A 7,858-nucleotide genomic window follows, 5' to 3' on the forward strand; every position below is an offset into this window, starting at 1 on the left:
TTGAGGATGAGAAGTGAACAGCTAAGGGCAACAAAGCAAAGAATTAGAGAGAGCCAAGATCCCGCATGGGATGCCACAGTCCGGACTTCTGGCTCCGTGCTTCTCGTATGGGAATAAATGAATTGCTTATGCCACTGGTAGTACTTGGGTATTCTGTTGTTTGTGACCCAAAGCCTTCCCATCTGATAGAACATAACAATTCTGAGTCAACACAGCACCACTGTCACCTCCACTGATGCCCGCTCAACCCTCACACCTGCTGCTGCAAGCTGCACCCCAGAAAAGGCAGGCCCCGTCCTGACAGCTGTGGCCATTGGCTTGCTCTGCATTGGTGGCCCCCAGCACTCCACACGTGCTGTGTTGTCCTTTGCTAGGCTCCGGCACAACCTTCAGAGCAGGAGGGCATATAAATAAAAGGCCTTATGTTTTATATGCTAGTCAATATTTATTCAGCCCCACCAGAGCAGTAGACTGGAAGGAACAGAGAGACTATAAAATGTCTTCTGTGCTGAAGCTTGAAATCGTGCTGGAGGAAAGGGGCTTCTCCGTGCTCTCACTGCAAAACAGTCTTCAGCCCAGCAGAGCTCGGGAGGAGCCCTCGGGAAGCAGAGTGGCTGGGGCAATCTGGCGAATGAGGACAGAGACGGCCCAGGGCTGTGGGCACCTGGCAGCAGCCACACTCTCGGTGCAGCTCTGACCTGTGGCCTCGAGCGGCTTATCTCGAATGCAGACGGCCGTGTATCCCCGGGGACCACTCTTCTCTCCTCCCTTAGAGTATTTCACGGGAAAGCCCTCACTTTTCAGGGCGGTAACCGTGGGGTCTTTCTAAAGCCCTGTGGAGGGATGTTTTTGTGTTCAATGGGAGGCACCCTCACACCCCAGACGTCTTGGACCCCTGCTGACCCTTTCTTTTGCATGGCACATACCATTGCATGTGTTTGTTGCTTTCGCCACTCTTGTGCTCTCTTATCTGTACTGTTCATCCCCTCTGTTCATCTCTCTCCCTCCCCAACCTTCATACAACGTCTGCTATTTCCTTCTGGCAGGGTAGATGATTCTCTCTACTCCAAACTTTCAAGGCTCCCTCCGGACTACTGACTCAGATCCCAAATCTGTTGCCTGATATTTTAGAACCTTCCCCTCTCTGCCCTCATGTTGCAGCCTTATCTTCATCTCTCCCTTACATACACATTGTGTGCTCGTCAGAAAAGATTCTCCAGACCTGCTCCGTGACCCCTTTCCTCCGTGCCTTTTCTTAGGCTGCTCTTGTTCCTGAGATGACTTTCCTCTTCACCACCGTGAAGAATCTAATCAAATCCACCCAGGCTTAGCTTAGATGCCTCCTCAGTTTCCTTCAATCTTTGCTTTTCTCACTGGGAGAGAGTTTTTCTGCATCTGGATCACTAACAATTCATACTCATTGCACTGGAGTCAGTAGGATTCTCTGTTTCGTGTATGATCTCCCCCACTTTCTCTTACATAATAGATCAGTAGTTCTCGACCAGGGGGGTGACTCCCCATCTCTACTCCAGGGCATATTTGACAATGTCTGGAGACATGCTTCGTTGTCACACTGTGGGGGTGCTCCTGGTATCTGGTGAGTAAGAGGTCAGAGATGCTGCTATAAACATCCCACAATGCACAGGGCAGTCCCCCACCACAGCAAAGAATTATCCAGCCCAAGATGTCATTACTGTCAAAATTGAGAAACCCTGCATTAGAAGATAAACTTCCTGAAAGCAGAAACCACACTTCCTATTTCTCCACAGTACACAGCTTTGAAATGTAATTTTGCTCGATTAGTTTCAATGAAGGACTATAAATATTTAATATACATTTACATACTCTGTTTGGACGTGTATATAGACGCCCACTGCAGAAGGAGTGGTAATACTCCCGTTAGCCACCACACGTAATATACAGGAGGGCTCGCGGTGTGGTAACCCTTCATCATTGATATTCCCCGAGTCTCTCCCTGCATTGCTGGATCCCATAAAGCAAAATCCTAGCTCATATTCGCTCAGCTCCTTATAGAAATTCCTTCGCTAAGCTATGCTTTAGTATATTACGTCTTCTGTCTTTATGGAAGGTCAATAAAAGTAGCACTTTGTTGTACAGAGTTTCTGTTCTATGGAACTTTGTTAGCACTATTTTGTACACTATGCACCCTTGAAGGTGACTGAAAGCAGCCCCTTTATATTACAAATGAGGAGAGTAAGTTTCTCTGTGTTATTCAGTGTCCTTGATCCAAGGACCTATGTGATAAATTCCTACCTAACTTTAATTCCTGGAAAACATTTTGTCTCTGTAGATGCATATATTGTCAAGAAAACAAAAATCTAGGCACCCTGACACGCTGTCAGAAAAGTTAGATTCAAATTAGATGTTCAAGTGTTAGAATCTGCTCCACTCGGGTGTCTGAAACTATCTATTTATTTATTTTTTAACGTTTATTCATTTTTGAGAGACAGAGACAAAGCATGAGTGGGGGAGGGGCAGAGAGAGAGGGAGACACAGAATCCGAAGCAGGCTCTAGGCTCTGAGCTGTGAGTACAGAGCCCGACATGGGGCTCGAACCCATGAACCACGAGATCATGACCTGAGCTGCAGTCGGACGCTTAACCAACTGAGCCAACCAGCTGCCCTTTCTTCTGCTTTCTTCAGCAGGAGTGTTATCCTTAAATACCTGCTCTTGTGCTGTGTTTTAATCTTTAAGCCGCCTCAAGTCTTTTGGAAGTAAGTAGGTACAAATCTTAAGTGAAACAAATAAAAACTACTCCGTGTTATTGCCAGCCACCTTCTGTTGCTGAGGACCAAGCGCCGGAGCGCTGGGGCGGAGGCAGTCTGGTTAGAATTTCAGTTCTGCCACTTTGTCATCTGTGTAACCTTGGGCTTGTTACCTAACCGATCTCACAGGGTTGGTGAAAGGATCAAATGAGAAGAGGGTACGTTGATGAGAGCACCTTTCCGAGCCCGCCCCACGACAGAGGCGTCCCGCGCATACTTCCAGCTTCCTCGTCCAGCCGGGTTTCTGAAGCCCACAGTTCTGTAGTGCTCGGCCACTTTTCAGTAACAGTAACAAATTTTCACGTTAACATGGATTTTTACAGTTATCATTTACCTCCCCCTTTCTGGGTAACGTAACTGATACAAAGTTACTGCTCTCCATTCCTGGGGTTTTATTTGGGAAGGTAAGTTATGTAAACAACAGCACCACACTCTACTTTGGGTCCTTTGATTAGCTGTGGTGGCAGCTATTTTCAGAGCTTGGCACTGTTTATGCGTCTGTCACTTAGGCTTACGGCTGGCCTTGAGGTTTCACGTTGTCAATAGAGGGAATATGGCCAAAAAAGGCTACTTGTTTTTCTTCTTGCCTAAGAGGGGATGAATTTAGAAACCAATGAAGAATACCAACTATTCTGCACGTCTTGATCATTAAATGGTTTCCCATGTACTTGGAAGGCCAGAGGCCCTGGGCAAAGTTAAAGCGACAGTACAATTTCTTCGAAAAAAATCACTTCATTCTTTAGAGTAGTTTGATTCTCACAACTCCTTGTGAGGAAGTGAAGAACGGAGGCTCAGAGAGACACCAGGGCACGGCCGGGTCCTATAGCTGGGACGGCTTCTCCTGCTTCTCCAGGGTTATTGCCATCCTCATGGAGCCATGTGACATGTACTCCCACGCTCCCTAGCCTACTAAGACCCCAAACCCAGAGATGCTTCTATTCTTTAGAGTTGAGAGGAGGAGATTCGGGATTAAGGTTTGCGAATCTTCCAAAGCTGCGTTATCCAAATATGGTAATCACTAGCCTTGTGTGCCCCCTTTAAATTTACATTTCAGGTCATTAAAAGGAAATGAGGTTAAAAACCCAGTTCCTCAGTCTCCCGAGCCACATTTCAGAAGCTCAGTGGCCACACGTGGCAAGGGCTACCCATCCTGGGCGGCTCAGGTGTAGATCATTTCCATCGTCACAGAGCTATTCAACGGTGCTGTTCCATTTTCTACCTACAGGGGGCTGGTGCAAAAGAGAGGCATAGTTGCACATGAACCATTTCTTACAGTTCTGAAGTAAGTGTTCTTTTCAGAGGAGGGGCTTTGCGACAGGGGCTCTCAGTGGTGACCCAACCCCGGGGTCTCCCTTTATTGGTGCCTGCTTGTTTTGCACCCCGAGACTCTCTTGGCAATTACGGAGAGCCACCCAGGCAACAACGAGTCTGGGCAGCACATGAGTGTACATTCAGGGGTGTGACCCAGTCAGTGACCAAGGGGCAGTCTCAAGAACCTCAAAAGCTGTTGCCCTGAAAGCATTCTCTGTCTCAGGCAGGGTTCCCCTTCCAGCATGGCCAGTGGCAAGAAGTCCTGGTATCTACCCCAAAGAGAAAGGGCGAAGGATCATTTGGTTTCTGAAAGGCCAAACTTGCTTCACATTTGCTCCTTTTATATTGATTTTAGAGAAATAAAGTGTCCAAGTATGGTATTAGATGCTAATGCAGTTTCCAATTTCCCGGGGAAGTTTCTATTTAATATATTTCAGCACATAAAAATATACACACTGAATGCTATCACTATTGTCTCTCTGTGTCCCTGAATCCAGCTGACCTTGACTTTTCTTAATTCTCTGCTTCTCTGGAGGCTTTGGCATGGGGACAGATCCCTCACTGTAGTACCCGCATGGTGCCTTTGAAGCTTAGAACAATCTTTTTTCCTGGTCCCAAAATAGTGCTTCTGTGATTACCCCTGATGCCCCGGCTGTCATTATCCCAGGTTTCTGGCTCTGCCTTCTCCTTATCCAGATAACGTCTGGCACATGGAACGTTGTGTCTTTTTTGCCCCTAATTTCACACTTTTCCTCACACACTTTGTTAGTAATAAAAACCACATGGCCATCTACTGAGCTCTTACCGTGTGCCAGAAACAGTGGTGGGTGCTTTACAGGTATCATCTAAATTTAATCTCACCCCCTCAGCAGCTACCACCTTGTTCTGAGCCACCATTCTCGCTCACTTGGACCATTACAAATGCTCCCTAACACGTGTCCTTTCCTCTGTCCTTGTCCCCTTTGGTCTATGCTCAATAGAGCAGTCAGAAAGAGCCTGTTAAAATGTGAGTTAGATCACATTATTCCCCACTGCTCCGGCATCATCCCTTCTGACTCCGGGCCAAAGTCAGAAGGCCTATAATACCCTAAGTGATCTGTGCTCTGCACCCTGTCACTGCCTTGACTGCATCTCCTACCACTTGCCCCTCTTTATTCTGATCCAGCCACACTGGCCTCAGGGCCTTTGCACCTGGTTTTCTCTCTACCAGATGCCACGTGGCTTGCTCCCTTGCCTTCGTCAAGTCTTTCTTTATTCAAGTACTGCTTTCCCAGTGAGGGCTTCCCTGGCCACCCTATTTAAAATCATACACACACATACACACACACACACTTCATCTCTATAGCACTTACCACCATTAACAGGTCATATGTTGAACTTATTTGTTTATTGTCAGTCGCCCTGGACAATGAATCCAAGCTCCATGAGAATAGGGGCTTTTGTCCGTTTCATTTCCTGGCATATTCTCAGCACCTGGCACATTATAAGGTACTCAGTTTTTTGAATAAGTGAATGAATTTTCATTTATCCTGAGATTGTAGTCGATTCCGATTTTGTAGGTGGGAAAACCGAAGCTTACGGTTAAGGTCTGGTCCCTCAGACCCCAGAGCTCACGTGCTTCAGCCCAGTACATGCTTTCACCCATGACAATGACGGACATTCCAGTAGCCTCTGGAGGGGCCCCTCCAGCCAGCACCTTGCACCTGCTGCCCTGCCCACTCGTGTGTTCAGGCAGAGGACTTCTGCAGTGCACCAGCCTCCACAAAAGCAAATTCAGCAAATTCCTCAGATGCCCACAGCTATCGTCAGGCAGGACTTCCAGAAATGGCAGCATCTCCTTCCCATCTGAGCCAGAAAAGCTCAAAAAATGCAAATTCTCCACAAAGACTCAGGGGCGAGCTCGCTGTCCTCTCGGGTAGCCAGATAGTAGGCAAGCCACCTGTCGGCCAGACAGAGCCGGGAATAATGAGGGACACCTTTTATTTTGACCTGGAACAGAAGGTGAAGGGTTCAGCAAATAAAGCTTGGACTGTTAGCAGATTTCTCATTGTTATGGTGAAGAGGTTAGGTTTTAAATTTAATTTTGATAAGCCATGGAGAAGAGAGAGAAAGTGCTTTACCTATTAGCTAGTGAACAAATATAAAAAAACAAACTTGTTTTCAAAGAATGGGTTTGAACTACTGGTACACTTTTTTTTTTTAGTTCTGTTTTTTAATTGTGGTAAAATACCCATAACATAAAATTGACCACGTTAGTCATGTTTAAGTGAATAGTTCTGTAGTATCAAATATATACACACTGTTGTACAACCGATTTCCAGAACTTTCTCATCTTGTGGAGCCACTGAACAGCTCTCCATTCTCCCTTCCCCCAGCCCCTGGTAACCATCATTCCACTCTTAGTTTCTAGAACTGTACTACTCTAGACACCTCATGCTGTGGAATAATGCAGTCTGAGTCTTTTCGTGCCTTGCTGGTTTCACTTAACGTAATGTCCTCAAGGTTCACCCATGTTGTAGCATGGGCGCACTTTTTTAAACCAATTTTTGTGGCTGCCTCCTTTGACTGGGCTGGATCTAAAGTCCAGAGACTATTTTTAGAGATGCTTATTTTTCATGAGCCTTTTGTCTGCATTTATGATGTGTAAAAAATAACGCCTTGTTTACAACCACCCTGTTCAAACAGCTGAGGCTTGCCACAGAGCAGTACATTTCCATTTAATTTTACTTTTTCCAATAAAATGAAATCATTTATTAAAACACTCATCAATAAATAGAGAACACTATTTAAATAAGATATACAGTTTAATGCATCATTTAGAGCAGAGGTTGTCAGACTGTCCCCAAGAATCCTGGGTCCTCTGACATGTGTCAGGGCCACTGAGGAGGGGTCTGGGAGGACTGAACTCTGACCTCAGCCCTCTAGTTTTGTTCAGAGCAGCTCTAATTGCATATCTCAAGTTGTGGGGTTCTGCATAATATTTTATTTGGAAAAAAAAAAGGTTTGTGTGGTAACATTATTATTGTCCACCAAATATTTTGGTTCTCCCCCACCCCCGCCTTCTAGGCATTTGGTGGAGTTGTAGTTCTTGACTTTCTGATGACTGGGTAAGGTCATAGGACTAGTTTTGGCCAATGAGGGTATCATTCTGGTCTGGAGCATTTAATTCCCCATGGGAGACCCTCCAGACCACCCCCATTTCTGCCTTTTCCCTCTCCCATGGTGTTATGGACTGCATGTTTGTGTCCTCCCAAAATTCAGATATTGAATCCCCAATCGTCAAGATGATGCTGTTTGGTGATGGGGCCTATGGGCAATAACTGGATCATGAGGGTGGAGCCTTCTGGGTGGATCGATGCTCTTATAAAAGGAGATAAGAGAGAGCTTGCTTCTCTCTGCTCTAGACCATGTGAGGGTGCAGCAAGAAGACATCACCTATGAACCAGCTCTCATTAGACATTGGGTCTTCTAGCACCATGATCTTGAACTCCCTGTCTTCCAGAACTGTGAGAAATAAAAATCTGTTGTTTAAGCCACTCAGTTTATGATACAGCAGCCTGGGCAGCAGCCTGGGCAGACTGAGACAAATGGCTACTGACAATGTGGTGGCTACTCTATCAGCATGGGTTCAAGGGTGAGGATGACAAGGATAACATAGAGAAGAGCATTCAGCCAACACAAAATATTCAGCGTGAGCTAGAAATAATTATTTGTTGACTTAAGCCACTAACATTTCAGGGTTGATTTGTTACTGCAGCAT

This window comes from Leopardus geoffroyi, chromosome B1, assembly GCF_018350155.1.
Source record: "Leopardus geoffroyi isolate Oge1 chromosome B1, O.geoffroyi_Oge1_pat1.0, whole genome shotgun sequence".
NCBI lineage: Eukaryota > Metazoa > Chordata > Mammalia > Carnivora > Felidae > Leopardus > Leopardus geoffroyi.